Source organism: Ostrea edulis, chromosome 2 (genome assembly GCF_947568905.1).
Source record: "Ostrea edulis chromosome 2, xbOstEdul1.1, whole genome shotgun sequence".
Classification (NCBI taxonomy): Eukaryota; Metazoa; Mollusca; class Bivalvia; order Ostreida; family Ostreidae; genus Ostrea; species Ostrea edulis.
This window is the reverse complement of record NC_079165.1, coordinates 37,179,392-37,196,025: the sequence shown is the minus strand read 5'-3', so window position 1 is coordinate 37,196,025 and position 16,634 is coordinate 37,179,392. Positions and strand designations below refer to the sequence as shown.

General features: G+C 33.7%; 1 protein-coding gene across 1 annotated transcript in view; it reads right to left on the bottom strand.

The window, feature by feature from the left end:
• Positions 1–4,581: 4,581 nt before the first annotated feature.
• The window catches only part of LOC125680334 (sacsin-like), a 66,576-nt gene continuing 54,523 nt past the window's right edge, over positions 4,582–16,634 (bottom strand). The window contains exon 8 of the mRNA XM_048919815.2: positions 4,582–6,928. The gene's annotated coding sequence lies outside the window, so the exon portion shown is untranslated. The remainder of the gene's footprint in view (positions 6,929–16,634) is intronic.

Here is a 16,634-nt window from a genome sequence, read left to right as displayed (position 1 = left end):
TATACCTAATTTGAAATAATGAGTTGGAATTCATCAAACAAAAGTATATTTAATGTTGGGCTAATCCTGAGAAATTATATACATATCGATAAAAGATCATATGACAGCATACAGCTATGTTACATATATTAAGTGTTCATCAATGAGCATAAAATTCAGTTTTAATTTTATCTCTACAAAATCATGTTTATTGTGTTAGTTTATTTTGTATTTGATTTTTCAACAACAACAACAACAACAAAATTGATGAATCCTCATCAAACTATAACGGAAACTGCACCGTCAAAAATGACAAAATAAATGACTATTTCATACATTGACTAGAATTCAAGCATTTGCTGGTACAATATTCTTCCTAAAATTACACATCATGAATATATCACTGGCCATTTTGGTGACGCTTGCAGACATTGGCTGGTTCAGTATTCTTAATGTCTTCGCTAGTCCGTTCGATATGAACACGTTTGCTAGATATTTTTCATTACACTTCTGCCATTCATCCTATTCATGTTTTTGAAAAAAGCTGAAATATTGAAAGCAAAATCAAAGCGAACAACTAAGTTTTGCAGATTAAAACTTTTGTCAGCTATAATGCTATCTCTAGGGTCACAATCTCTCATTAGGCTGCTCCTTTCCACTACTAGTATATGTATGTCACAAGTGGAACCTGGATATGCTGTAGAAACATAGGAAACGAGACCACCAGGGGTTGCTCCTACAATTACTTTCACTGTGTTCTTGTAAAGTAGCTTGCTGTGACTTGGGATTCGTTGGTTTTTTAATGGGTATTTCAGTTCCATTAACTATGAAACGAGTTGAAGGAAAAGCCTGTTTGAACCCAGATGGAGCAAAATAGCGAACAATTTCTCGTGAAGGCCATAGGTTAAGTTTCCTCCATTGTAAGTTCATGAAATTGATCCATGTAAGAAAAATATTACATACAATACTTTCAGAAATGTTGAACATTCTGGACAGTTCCAAAATTTGTTGTTCCTCTACGAAGTTTCATCAAGACAAGATAAAACTGGTTTTCAACACTAAAGTTGCAGACATTATGATAAATATAGTTCAAACAATATGCTGCCGGTTCAAAAGTGCTAAATACAAGTTTAAAATTGATGTACATGTAAGTCTCCAGTCCAGTGTAAAAATGAATGCCAACATCATCAGATACAAAGTCATCAATGTTAAATTTTGGTTTACTTGGTGTTTGGGTACTGCCTGTTGCAGTAGTAAATGGAAGTTGATATTCTCTAGTCATATCACAATCAACTTGTTCTTTGGCTTCTTCCTCTATCTCCTCAAATATTGCATCATCACACAAAGAGGTAGAAGACACATTGTTATTATCATCTGTAAACGCTAGAGTTTTAGCTGATGATCGATCTCTTCGCATACCTTGCCTTTCTTTCATTTGCTACAGGGGATGGTTTGGTCCAATCAAATTGGCTTGATATGGCATTTTTCTTCAGTTTACTTTGTAAAGAAGGGGTACCTATCAAAATATGAGATTTAATCAACTGATAATTGTCAACTAATTCATAACTTTGACCTTACATTCTTACCCTTTCCTACTACTATCAAACAAGTGGGGGAAGGAGCAATCACCGTCACCCATGTAGATTACAGATAATGATCGTTGTTGATAAAAATAGGGGGGGGGCTTAATTCTATGCCCCTGTATACCATTCATTCACATAAGAATTATGATCATTTAAACTTCAACAAATATGGATATGGTCATAATATTATGTATCTTGTACGTACATCTGAGACCCTGACGTGACTAACAGTAATATATTGCATCAGACGGAGGAAATTCGAAATAATTTATTCGGATGGAAATCATGCATTCTCTTTTCCAGTCTCCACAATTATATTACAATTTCATAAAAGATTGTCAAAGTGTTTGTTTATGGTTTGTTAATCAATGCAGTTAAGTGTTTTAGTTACCATGTGTTGTCAGAGATACATGTACATAATCATCGTCTGTAAAATGATGTCTGCAAATGTAGCTATACTCGCTCGGGGGTACCCATTGCTTGAACTTCGTCGCCCCTCTTCGTATAGCATGCATCCATTGCCCACACCTTACAGGATCTTTAGTCAAAATATGGTCGCCTTTCCCGGAGCATTCAGGTACAATACAAGTTGTTGATGGCATTTTACAAGTTTACGTGCGCGGCGTGTCTCACAAAATATCACTTTGCTTATAGTAAAAGTAAGAGACGTTCCAAGTGCATCGATGCTTTGTTCCGAAGGCGGACCATTTTGCATTTTGCGCCACCTATAATTTTCGTCGTGTTCGATAACTCACAAATGTACATAATAGGATACATTATGTATTTCGCTTAATGATTGTTGAAATACGATTAATGAACTGTAAAGACAAATATACTATGATAGGGCTTGCCAAATATATCAGTTTAGTACTGTCTATATTTTCATGATCTTACCTTCCTGTTGTGTATCGTTAATTGTGTTCAACATTGTTGTTGTTGTTGATTTTACCTTTAGTGAAATAAAAAGTTTCAAAGTTTTCCTAGTGTGCTACATGTATATACCATGTAATTAGGTGTAGAAGATATGATTGCAACCTTTTAAATGAAGTCTCTCTAACAAAGATGCTTGATTAAAACTCCATACTTCGCATCTACATGTATATATATAATAGGTTTCACAACTTCATTATTAGAAACAAATGCAACAAAGTGTCATATTCGGCGAAAGCGATAAATGCATAAATTTAATCATTTTTATAAATAGAAAGATACCTTTACCGTAGGGATTAGAAATACTTATCAAATCAGTTTGATATTATCAGCACATTTCTTAATCAAACAAAAATAATGTTTTGTAACAATATAACATGGTTTGTACAGCATTTTTCGAAATTTTTACATTCATATAACAAATAAAGGCCGATATTCACACTATGTAGGCTGCCCCAAATAATCTAAAGTTTCAAATCGACTAGTTGTTTTCATGACGGTGAAGAAATAGGTATTCCTAATGTTCGATCCAGAATCATTTAAGTTGAAACACAGTGTAAGTGTAGTCTTAGTTGATACAAGAGTAGGCTTATATCTTCTCTGTGGATACAATATTCAACACGACTGCAACAAAAGTATACAGATATTTGATTCGGTATGACGATTTCTTTTAAAAAAAGGAACTATACATTTTGTATTTCCGATTGCAAAACATTAACATAGCATTTTTTTGCTTTGTTTTAAAATTATTTTATCAAAGTGGTAACTGATCAGAGATAAATATGATTGATTGTATATTGTTTAACGTCTCCCTCGAGAATCTTTCACTCATATGGAGACGTCACCATTGCCGGTGAAGAGCTACAAAATGTAGGCGCTTATGGCCTTTGAGCAGTGGGGAATCTTTATCGTGTCACAGCTGCTGTGACACGGAACTTCTGTATTTGCGGTCTTATCCGAAGGACCGCCCCATTTATTCGCCTCTTACGAAAAGCAAGTGGTACTGAGGACCTTCTCTAACACAAATCCCCACGGAAACACAATATATATATGAATTCATTTAAGAGTTTTAGTCATAAAATTATGTGTGATTTATAGATATTCTGATGCAAAATGAAAGTTTCCTTTCACTCGTGTCCCTTTTCATTTTGTCCTCGTTTTAAAGATCGATTCACTTAGAGGAGTTCCGAATGACTGTGAAAAGAAAAAAAAGACTGAACGCTGAGCATACAATGAACTTTTTAACGGTGACCGCAAAACTGCATGTAAGCGCACGCTGAACAAATGAAAAAAATGATAAAAGTAGAACGTTTTAGGGACTCTTCTGCAATGGATGGGAACTCTTACCGACAATAAAGTGCAACAGGAAGGAAGAAAATGCAATGGACCAGACTCAGATTGGAACCCGAATTTCTCCTAAAATTGTCTTCAACCTCAAAGACATGCAACACATATCCTTTTTGTCTCTGGTAGGACTTTCTCCTGCAAGTCCGAGGGTAGATCAACGGCACCAAATGTAACTTGAAGGGAAAAAAAAAGCAAATCACACTGGGATTCGAACCCCAACCCCCTTAATCTCTAGTCAGGTGCTGTAACAACTGAGCTATCTGGTCACCGGAGATCGAAGCGCTAAAAAAATCTGACAAATATCATTTTAATTACCCGAGGTCTACTTGACAATACTTACTCTTCCTACACTGTACATGAATATGTATTCATTTACAAATAATGGATGTTCAGACTTCACAAAGACTGTTGAAGCACGTCCAATTTCCAACTGACTTCAGGTCCCTTAAATTGTGAACAGAAAGCATAACCACTGGACGAAAGTGATCCCGTTTTGTATCGCATGATTTCGTATATACATTTGGAATTGAATTTATTTAATTTTGTAGTCAGAAATGTATTAACACAAATTTTTAATCCATAGTACAGCTGTATAGTTGTCTACTCTAATTTAGAACATATTGGGTCTTCAAAATTATTTGTAATCATACTACACTACAAAATGTTGGACTATTCTTATTCAGAAGAAATGAACTTAAATCTGCTGTGATAGTTAACATTAAATCAAATACAACGCAGAATATAATCTTAAATCAGTTTATTTAAATGTACATTGATTAATTTGCTTCAAAATTATTTTCAAAAATGCAAGTTAAGTTTCCTCAATTTACTTTAAACATAACATACATATCACATACATGAACGCGGAATAGAAGTTGTATTTTCCCCAAGTGAAAAAATAACAACTTAATCATAATTTCCACATTATTCTGGTTATAGGTATGCATGTGCATCCTATTAGTTGCAATATAGAATGTCAAATACACTCAGAATGTTATAATCAACTAGATGGGTAATTTAATGTACAATCTTTTAGGTACATCATAATCCCTTAACAATTCAAACGTTTAAATTAAGAGGAAAGATAATTTTAATGATTAAACAGATTTTGAACCATTATGTTCACATTAAATGACATCTATCTTAAAACGGTATACGTATATGAAAGGTGAAGATAGCGAACAATGATCAATCTCACAACTCCTATATACATGTATACCTATCCTTTACCTTGATAAAGCTGTAACATTGACCAATATATTCACTACAGTGAAAGTATGGAATATCTTAACTTACACAGTATTATGGTTCAATGATTTTTGACTTGGGTAAATGTTGAAGACAGGCAGACCATTACTAGTACAATATACCTTTTAATTTTCATCAGGGTATTGCAATACTTTATAAAAATTGTACTTTAATCATAGAGTTTACAAAAAAGTTGCCTACAACTGACTTAATAAGGCTTATAAATGATTTTGATATAAACAATATTTAATAATAACAGTAGTAGTTGATGTTTTCAGCTGAAATGTATATACACGTTTATTAACTACCTTAAACTATGGACAACAACATTTCAGATTAAACAAAGTGCTGTACATAGATTTCTACTGACTGATTGGACACGACCAGTAACATGGTTAAGTTTTCATGATCAATACAGTGATCACAATGATGATTTTATCTTAATGAATGTGTCGGCTAATACTGGCATTAAACTACACATCAACTATACTCTACAGACATCTCCGTGTCCAAACTGAGACAAAAATAACTTAATTTTTATCTTTAGGGAACTCAATACTTTCTAATAAAATACAGCCAGTTTGCCATATAACAACTAGTTACACAATAATTTATAATAAACACAATTATAAATGAATTTTCTCTATGAAACAATACATCATACATTCTCAACATATACATCGCAACATTATAACTTCAAGACGTACTTGAAAAGCTAAATTTACAAGTTAAATTAACTTGACAACAAATGTCAAATATAAGAAAATAAATCCATCACTGTACATGTGTAGTAATATGAATTATAAACCTTGCCTTCAATAATAAAAATAAAACTAAAATTTCAATATATACATCGAATACATATTTCACATCCTTATACATTGTAATAGAAATAATGACAAATAAAACATATTCTACAAATACACATATTAAAAAAAAATCCAGTCTTCAATAATTGGGAGACTGAGGAGTAAATTTCCCATTCGCCCACAAAACTGGCTTAAGAAAACTAGTAAAACTATAGATAAAACTATGGTTCTTTAGGAAATGCAATACATCCTCATAAAATACAGACATTTTGTAACATAACAACTAGTTATACAACAATTTATACTAAACACGATTGTGAATGAATTCTCTCTATGAAACAATACATCATACATTCTTAAAATATACATTGCAACATCATAGCTACAAGACGTACTTGAAAAGTCAAATTGTACGTTAAAATCAACTACAATGTAAATCCACATTTTGTCAATCATCAGTACAAATTTCAAAATACATGTAACAGATAAATATGCAGTTAAAACACGTGCAGCATATAATGAATTATCACTGCAGTGAAGTGATTTTCCTTCCCTGTAGTTTTAAAACACATTACATTCTTAATGACTGCATAGCAAATCAAAATTGTTTATCCCAAGCACTTTGCCATAAGTGTGTTTACTGTATATTCAATTTGCAACAAAATCAGTGCCTTTTTACATATAGCATTACTCATTACAGCGATATAAGCAATATATATACAAATTTGGTTTTTAACGCACAGGTATAGTACATAATTCATGCATATATCAATTTTCACTGGATTTTGACAAAGTTACAACGAAAAGATTCAAAGATATGTTGCAGTTTTCAACATTTTGTATGTACAATTCATCGATATCAAGTTGATTCGTTATATCAGACTGAATTCAGTGGCATGAATAAAAGTTTGTATGTGCAATTCATCGATATCAAGTGGATTCTTCATATCAGACTGAATTCAGTGGCAGGAATACATGCACCTTTTCCTCCAACAACTACATGTACATATAGTATATTCCAAGATTTGCATTCTGCAAAGATAAAAAGCAAATCATTACAAAGAAATAAAGCATCTCCCAGCATATCTATTTCCAAAAACGTCCTTCAAATACTTCTCCTTTTGACATATGTATATACAGTCAATGTAGAATCTAGATAGCAAGATTGATAGCATTGGAGTTCCATTTCAAAGACATAATTTAAAAAATTGGCCAAAATTTGGAATCTTGGAATACAACAGGAATAATTTTACATATCTGTGCAAGTTTGAAAAAATATTATCAAAATGAAGAATACTCATTTCTGCTTATAATTAAACTAAGACAATGGAAAATCCTGTTTCTGCCTAGTATCATTACTAAAAGTAAACTAGTTTATCTAGATTATATGTTCCAAGGAATATGAGTTACCTGCGATGCTATCATTAATCATATAAAATTATCTTTTACTGTTTCAAAGTTCTTAAGTGTGGTAAATAAAGGACGGAGGAACAGAAAAAAACAAAAACAAATATGCATGTGTTAGTTCCAAGAGATTAACGGGGTATAACCATTTTTTCATTGAGAGAGAGAGAGAGAGAGAGAGAGAGAGAGAGAGGTTAACGTTGTTGTATTTCAAATCAAAGAAAAAATGAGCAAGCTCACATACCCAACGTCCCCACAATGAATGACAGTCCTACACACAATGGTTGGCAATGCTATGCATAATATGCAATAAATTCCTTTGCCTCTGTGCTATACTGTACTATTTCCACACATGTAGCTAGATGACACTACTCAAGTTCTATGTAATATTACTTAGAAATGTAAATTGTGTGTAATGTTTAAACAGAAATATTTTAATTGCATATGACTTGATAACCGGTTTCATGCAAGTTGCACCAAATAGTTTATATATGGCCAAACTTCTATGTTCAAAAGAGGCATAACGCCCAGAAAAAAATTGAAAGCAGAATTTGCTGTGAATATGCAAATCTACCCAGTATGCCCATACTAAATAAAATTTAATAAAGTTACAAGAAATTCTATCTGGCAGTTTCAGAGGACCACCAAGCAGTATATTTTGGTAAAACTTCTATGTTGAAAAGGGGCATAACTCCCAGATAAAAATCAAATAAGAAATTCCTGTGAATATGCACATCTACAAAGTATGTTCATTTTACCTACAAAGTTTCATGAAATTCTGTTTAACGGTTTTAGAGGAGTTGGGTTGACAAGTAAAGGATTGACGGACTGACCTACAGACAGGTAAAACAAGAGGTACTGTGAGCAATGTTCACTAAGAATACCCCCCGCTTACCCCAATCTCCCAAAGGGTGCTGGTAATAGGTATAAACTACCTCTTTTCTGAGTGTAAAAAACAAATGGCATGACAAACCGAACTATATTGCTACTTTGATGTCCAGTGCGCGTGACATTTGACCTTTTGACCCCAAAATCGATAGGGAACATCTTCATCCCATGGGTAGTCCATATGTATGATATGGTGACTGTAGGTGGAAAGGATAACGCTTTAGAGCCCGGAAACCATATTGCTACTTCGATGTCCAGTGCGCGTGACCTTTGACCTTTTGACCCCAAAATCGATAGGGAACATCTTCATCCCATGGGTAGTCCATATGTATGATATGGTGACGGTAGGTGGAAAGGATAACGCTTTAGAGCCCGGAAACCATATGGCTACTATGATGTCCAATGCGCTTGACCTTTGACCTTTTGACCCCAAAATCGATAGGGAACATCTTCATTCCATGGGTAGTCCATATGTATGATATGGTGACTGTAGATGGAAAGAATAACGCTTTAGAGCCCGGAAACCATATTGCTACTTCGATGTCCAGTGCGCGTGACCTTTGACCTTTTGACCCCAAAATCGATAGGGAACATCTTCATCCCATGGGTAGTCCATATGTATGATATGGTGACGGTAGGTGGAAAGGATAATGCTTTAGAGCCCGGAAACCATTGCGTCTACAGACGGACGGACGGACGGACGGACAGACAGGCAGACGGACAACCCGATTCCAGTATACCCCCCACAACTTGTTGCGGGGGGTATAAAAATACTCTCCACAACTCAGTGCATGGGTGACAACTACAATGCTTTTAATAAATTCGATTAGTGCATACTATCTATTCAAGATTTATTACTGGATTCAGGTACTCTTCACACAATTGCTCTGAAAAAATATAGTTCCATTCATGATCAGCAGATACTGTTTAGAATATCGATGTGTATGTAATACGTAGAAGAAAACAAAATTAACGTCAAATGATTTTAAGAAAATCACTTTTTCACCAGAAATGTAAATAAGAAGTATTCATATTGCTACGCTAGCTGCCTCCTCAGTGTATTTCACGAAAATATATAGGTCATTCTTCGATTGACAATTATATTCCTTTCATGATTATTGTTCGTTAATTATCATACAATTTATTCTGAGAGAGAATGTTAATCATTAATTTGTGTGTGTGTGTGTGTGTGTTTTCTTTTTTATAAGGATTTCTATGTATAACAGAGCACTTCTGGTAAATGCCGATGATTTTGACATCGGCATTTGTCTTATACAATACGTACGACTACGAGTTATCGACCGTTATAAACAAGCATGACGCTTTGTCAACACGGCTTCAAAGACGCTGGTATTTAAATATATGTAATCAGAGCAGAGGAAAACAACTGAACAGAAAAGATAATAAATGTGATATCTAAAGGAAAACATGTTACCACTGGTAACGGTAGTTCTGAAAGACAAAAGGCTATCAAATCATTTTATTAAAGTAATAGATATATGTGGGTTTTTCCAACTTCTAAAAATATAACACATGTAAGAAATGTACGAGTGACGAGGTTTTGTTTTTCTTGTTTTAAAGGTACTCAGCTTATCAACATTTATATTGCAATTTATGTGATTTCTACTTGTTGTCAGTGAACAAAGTAAAGAAACACGTGTAAAAAAAATTAACATCTGCAATATTCACTGCAAGACAGCTCGGTATTGCGTAGATGAGGTACTAGGTGGTAATTTTGCATGAAAAAAAAAGTTTACGCAGAAAAGTTTATTTAAGTCTCTCGTTTACGAAATTCCCTGCAATTCAAAATGATTCCCATGTTTGTTTTTTCCAATATATAAATAAAATTTATTAAGGCAATGTATACATTTCTCGTTGAATAAGTGCATAGGTTGTGATCCTCATGTACAAAATTTATGAATTCATAAGGATAAGAAAATACAAATATAACCATAACAGAGAAAATTTTAAAAAATAGGAGGGGTGAATTAAAGGTTTGGAAATGAGATATTTCTACTATTTTTTTTATCAAGAAAGGGGACACACAGTTGATTCTGGGGTGAGCATTTTTTCAATTAAAAAAGAAATAACCTAATTGGGCAATTTATTTTCTAGGAAATAAAATTAGATGGGGAGGGGGATATCATAGTAAATATCTACAAAGTCATTTTCCCCTTCTTGACTTTTGCATTACTCTATACATGAATATGTATTTTTTAGCTAATATAAAGACAAGATATTTTAAATTATCCTTCTTTAGTATTGTTGATGTAATTATACATTTTTTCAAGGTTAAAAGGTCAAGGACAGGTGTACGCACTGTTTGCTAGTGAAGCAAGACTGGTCACAGTATTTGCTACGAGTAAATTAAAAGTCGAATTTCTTGGATATGGGGTAACCCATATCTATTCTTCTTTCAATTTGAGTAACCACATTTATTTTTGCTTCCAATGTCTATGTGGTTAATATACATTTAAATATAAAACCAGATCTCTTGCAATGCATGTATTTAAAATTAAGTTCTCAGGTGTTATAGACAGTCTTGGCACATTGAAATCTCCAAGTGTCTCTGAATGCTTTGCCAACGACACAACAAGCGTTCCGGAAATGGTACAAAATACGGCTGTCACTCACAAGCATAAGTACGGTGTTTTTATTAAGGTGCTTATTTTCTATGCCATATAGCATAATTAACAAACATAGCAAAACTGTATGAATATGAATGATACATAGCAAAAATGTTACGAATTGTAAAATTTTGATGAAGGTAGTATCAGTCATCATAAATCTGCGATATATTTCCTTTTGTAACATATGAATAAAGGAAGGTCAGTAATATATTGCCTGGTCATTTAAATGTTCATCTCTTATCAGGGTACATTTTTATGTAGCTTAGTCAATGTATTGGTGAAAGGTGAAGATAACGAACAATGAATCAATCTCATAAATCCCATAAGCAATTCAAAATGGATAGTTGGGCAAACACGGACCCCTGGACACACCAGAGGTGGGATCAGGTGCCTAGGAGGAGTAAACATCCCCTGTCGACGGTCACACCCGCCGTGAGCTATATATCTTGATCAGGTAAACGGAGTTACCTTAGTCAAAATCAGTGTGCCACGAACTGTCTAACAATCGGTATGAAACACGTCAGACAGCATTTGGCCCAATGATAGGTTGTATTTGCAAACTAGATCGTTATAACGACCGTAGAATTTGCGAAATTCTGACTTTTAACGAGACTGTTGAAATCCCTGTTTGTCAGTAGCTTGCCTCGATTTATAAACTGACCATACACAGAACAAGCTCTTGCGTATCGAATCATTTGAGAGATATAAACTCCATATGTAGGTGATAATGGAATATTGCTACATAAATATGGGAAGTTGACGGAGAAGCTGAAATCATCCCGTTTGTCATAAAGTTGAGTCGTTAGTTTGCCGTTCATATCTACCTCCAACAAAATATATAAATATGAAGCAGAAGTGGACGACTCTTCCCTACGAGCACGCAATGACCTACGAATGATTTTCGTTCCGCCAAAAGACATTCATGGAAGCTCATCGATTGGTTGACTAATGAACATGAATATTCATGAAGTCGAGGATTGTTTTAATCATAGAGCCACGATATTTGACGTAGTTTAAATGCAGACAACAGGCGTAGCTTGCGAGGATGAGTGGACATAGACGTTGGATTTTATTTTCGTTTCCAAACCTACACAGCCTCAAATCTCATAAAAACCTACGTTGGAGACATTTGTTACATCGGAGACACATGTGGGTGTTGGAAGAGCAGAGATAGTACTAGTAGTAGAGCTTTCGAGGTGATATGAAATTAGATAAATAAGTATAGGTTCAATTCATTGCTGGGGGGATTGAATGAATCACACGATTTTCTCGCATAGAAGAAATTCCGCCAGTATCTTAAGGTGACTGGCTGTTTTTACCAATGTATTCTTATTTTCATTAGCCTTTATGAAGTCATATACTTTAGAGGCCGAAATCCCGAGGATGCTAAACATCATCTTGTCATGATTGTTATTTTTATAACAAGCAGACGAATTAAAACTGTCACGTTATATGAAAGTTACAAATATACTTCATACCTTTCTTTCACAGGATATCTGTATTTTACATGCTTACATGTGGATATGAGAGAAATACTTTTCATATGCTTGTGAGTAGACTTCGAGTATGTGTAATTTCCGTAAGGGTATTTAACTCTCGCAGTTTTGTACCCTCGGGGTTCATAAGAAGGTTTTAAAACAATCTCGATCATACCTTACTTTGAACCCTATTATGATCCCACCCTGGCTCAGGAGATTATGTGAACAAACTGTATAAAGGTGCCTGCAATTTGAGAAATCAGAAACTTTGTGGTTTTTGGGGTATAACTTAAATGTATTACCACAAAATGTTTGTCACCATTGAAATTATTGAACCCCGCACAGCTAAGTGAAGGTTGCCCCAAAAATATGGCAGTGCTGTACATAAAATGTACCTAACTAGTAAGTGCAATTCACACCAAATGACGTCACAATTAAAAAGTACGCCATACAGGTCTATAGTAATATCGTGTCACAATACCTTGTTTTTTAATTCACCATGGCCCTCAAGTTATAAAGCTATATATTTGTCAAATTTCGTGTTAAAATGATTATATATCATTTCTCTTTCGTATTGTATCAGTCTCCAATTTTCGATATATAAAATGTGCTGTGGTAATATTCATATGATATTGTCCTTGAAAACACCCCTAATCTGCACATATTTTAAGACTCGCTTATACTTCGTTACTAGCTTGAAAATACGGATGTATATTTAAATGTTGTGAGGAGATTTAGAAATTCATTTCAAAATTAAGGATTATCTCTCTCATGCATAGCTCTGACCCTTAGACGAATTTGGCACTCTGTTTTTCCTTTTAGCTCTTACAAGTTTATTGTTATTTCAGATTTCCAAAATTTCGGCCTGATCATCACTGAAGAGGCATTATTTATCGAAATGTGCATCTGGTGCATCAACATTGGTACCGTATAAGTTTTACATTATGACCCCTGGGTCGAGGCCTCTGCTGGTGGACTGTTAGTCCCCGAGGGTCTCTACAGCCCAGTAGCTAAGTACTTCGTTACTAGCTTGAAAATACGGATGTATATTTAATTGCAGTTATAAAATTTAGAAATTCATTTCAAAATTAAAGATTATCTCCCTCACGCATAGCTCTTATCCTTAGATGAATTTGACTCCACTTTTTTGGCACACTGTTTCCCCCTATAATAGCTTTAAAACTTCATTTCGGATTTCAAACATTTCGGTTGAGCATCACTGAAGAGACATTATTTATCGAAATGCGCATCTGGTGCATCAGCATTGCTACCGTATAAGTTTTACATTATTATTGATATGTTGATGGTTAATTTTTTTAAAGGACTTTTTATGCATAAAATATCTTTTTCAACTATTTCATTTTAAATCGTTTATTAGTATGGTGTGGAACTTTCCTTCAAGCACAGCCTGACTCAATTTCAATTATTTTAATTTACATTTATTCATTGATGTTTTGCTAGTATAGTTTTAATACTATCTGTCATATACCCATCACAATTTACGTCTATTACTTTCATAAAATGCCATATAATTTTTGTTGTGTACAACGCTTTAGAGTGATTATTTACAATCATATAAGGCGCTATATAAATAAATAAATATTATTATTATCATTTTTATTATCATTTTACAATGACTCATTTGCATAAATAAGCTCATTGTATGTAAAATGTGCGAAAGTTCAAAGACATCTGCTATAGATTTTACATGTAATGCAATTTTTTGAAATATATTCTGGATATATTTATACTTTTGAAAAGTGCTGGGAGCAAATAATGTCTTACATATTAATGGTATGGACATATCAATGGTTTGGTATTTAAAGGAATGTGGGCAAGCCAGGCAATGCTCGTTATTTCCATTAGTGGAACTCTTGAAATTAAAGCCGTGTAAAGCCGTGCTACAGGGACAACATACGTAAACATTAGGCATACGTGATATAAATTATGACATTGAATACAAATCATAATCGACTGCAAACCACAGCACTGATTAAAATTCCAAAGTCAAAAGGAATTGATAATTCTAACAAGAAAGAAGACGAACTTGTTAAACCATGTGATGGAGCGCAGGTACTGAATTTGCCTGAATTGACCTATATAAAGAACTGTAAAGGGAAAAACCTATATGCACATCCAACAGAAGAACGTTTCTTGTAAATAATGGTATTCATAGGCTTTTAAAGTTATTCTGTCTGACTATGAAGATATTCTATTTTATTATACAAATTAGAAAAGGTTCATATGACTTGGACTTTGAAATCGTACATGTACCCCTCTTCTTTTTCCTAAATTTTATAATACAGTATTCATCGGCCAAACTGCATTTTTTTTTATTTTGAGACGTTTATAGCAATAATTGACACAAATAATGCGTTTCCGAATTCCATCGAAGCAATTCTAAAAATTAAGAAGTATTAATGGAATTTGGATAGAAAACATCGACTTTTGGAACTTTTAAAATAGGTGTGATGGAGTTAAAAACCCAATTAACTTAGTTTTAATAGATTAGTGTTAGAAACTGCGGTTTGACCAATGGCTATTTTATTTTGAAATACACTATGTATTATAATTGTTTTAAAAAACAGGGGCACATGGGCCATATCGCTCACCAGAGTTACCTTGGCTCTGCCATTGTTCAGCTGTTGTGATTTTTCAAAGATGTTTTGTTATCAATTCTATGAAGAAGTTTGACCCATTTTGTGGCCCCAACCTAGCCCTAAAAAATCACATAATACAGAGATCATCAACACCAATATAACGAATATGATCTTGCTGTTCTGGATAAAACCAAGGTCACAAGGTCATAGAATGTTAGGATATGAACAACTTTGTCATAAGAAAGCTATATCAAAATATGAAAGCTCTATCTTGAATAGTTCAGGTAACATTGAATAGGTCAGAGTTTTATCAAAAGTAAGTCAAACTTCCAGGTAAAGGTCACAAGATCAAACACCGAAGAATATCAAGGCCTTGTCATAAAGAATATATAGACAAAAGATAAAGCTTTACCTTAATGATTTAGGAGATATTGATTAGGGTTGGTTTTTAAGAAAGTATGTCAAGGTCACAAGATCAAAACAATTGTATCACAAGGTTTTGTCATAAAGAATTTAAAACTTATACGGTACCAATTTTGATGCACCAGATGCGCATTTCGACAAATTATGCAAAATACGAAAGCCCTACCTTGAATAGTTCTGAAGAAATTTAACGAGATATGTTTCCTTAAAAGTACGTCAAATTTCAAAGTTACAGGTCATTGTATGAAATAAACAGTTGTCATTACAAATATATATACAAAATTTGAAAGATGTACCTTGAATAATTAATGAGATATTGAATGGGTTAGGGATTTAAAAAGGAAGTCCAACTTCAAGGTCAATGTCACAAGGTCAAACTTCAGAAAATAATAAAGTCTTGCAATGAAGAACCTATATAAACCCAACCCAAAATAGTTAAGAAGATATTGAATAAATCAGGGTTTTATTTTATCAAGAAGGTCAAACTCTAAGGATCAAACACCATTGTGTTCAATGTCTTGTCATAAGAAATCTATATACAAAATATAAAAGCCCTACCTAAAATAGTTTTGGATATATTTAATAGGTTACGTTTTATTAAAAGTAGGTCACACTCCAAGTCCAAGGTCACTAGTTATGATACGAAATGAAAAGTCTTGCCATAAGTAAGATTTTTATCAAAAGTAGGCCATACTTCCAGGTTAAGTTCTGGAGTAGAAGTCGAAAATATAAAAGTTTATAGACAGACGTACAGACAAACAGACGACCTACAACGAGTGATCAGAATAGTTCATTTTCTTACCAATGACGCACAAGAGCAATTAAAGCACGTTAACTCTGATGAGGTGATAAGTATTCGCTGATGACTTTCGATATGTCGTTAAATCATAGCACCTTTAGTATGAGTATGCACTTGCTCCCAGCATTTTCATTTTAGGATATTTATTTCTTTTAAAGTAAATCATTAGAAGTTCAGCTGGTCATTAACTCTCATATACCTTAACTTTTGCTTATAAGATGGTGCCTCATGATGTTTTCCCAAAATTAAGTGTTATGCGATAATAAGATGACGTCATTGGAAATTAGCATGTATGGTGATTCCGTTGCATTCAAATTATGAGTGGAATTGTTTAGGTGTTTAACCATAACAATTATTATTATACTTGTGAATTTGAGGTGTAGTTTTACACCACAATTATCGTATATTTCGCAGTGGAAGCCCTTAACCTAAATGAACACCTATTGCTCCACACTGGCCAAGGGTGTCATGGTTTGAGCACAATTGAATCTACACTACATGAGGATGCGTGTATAG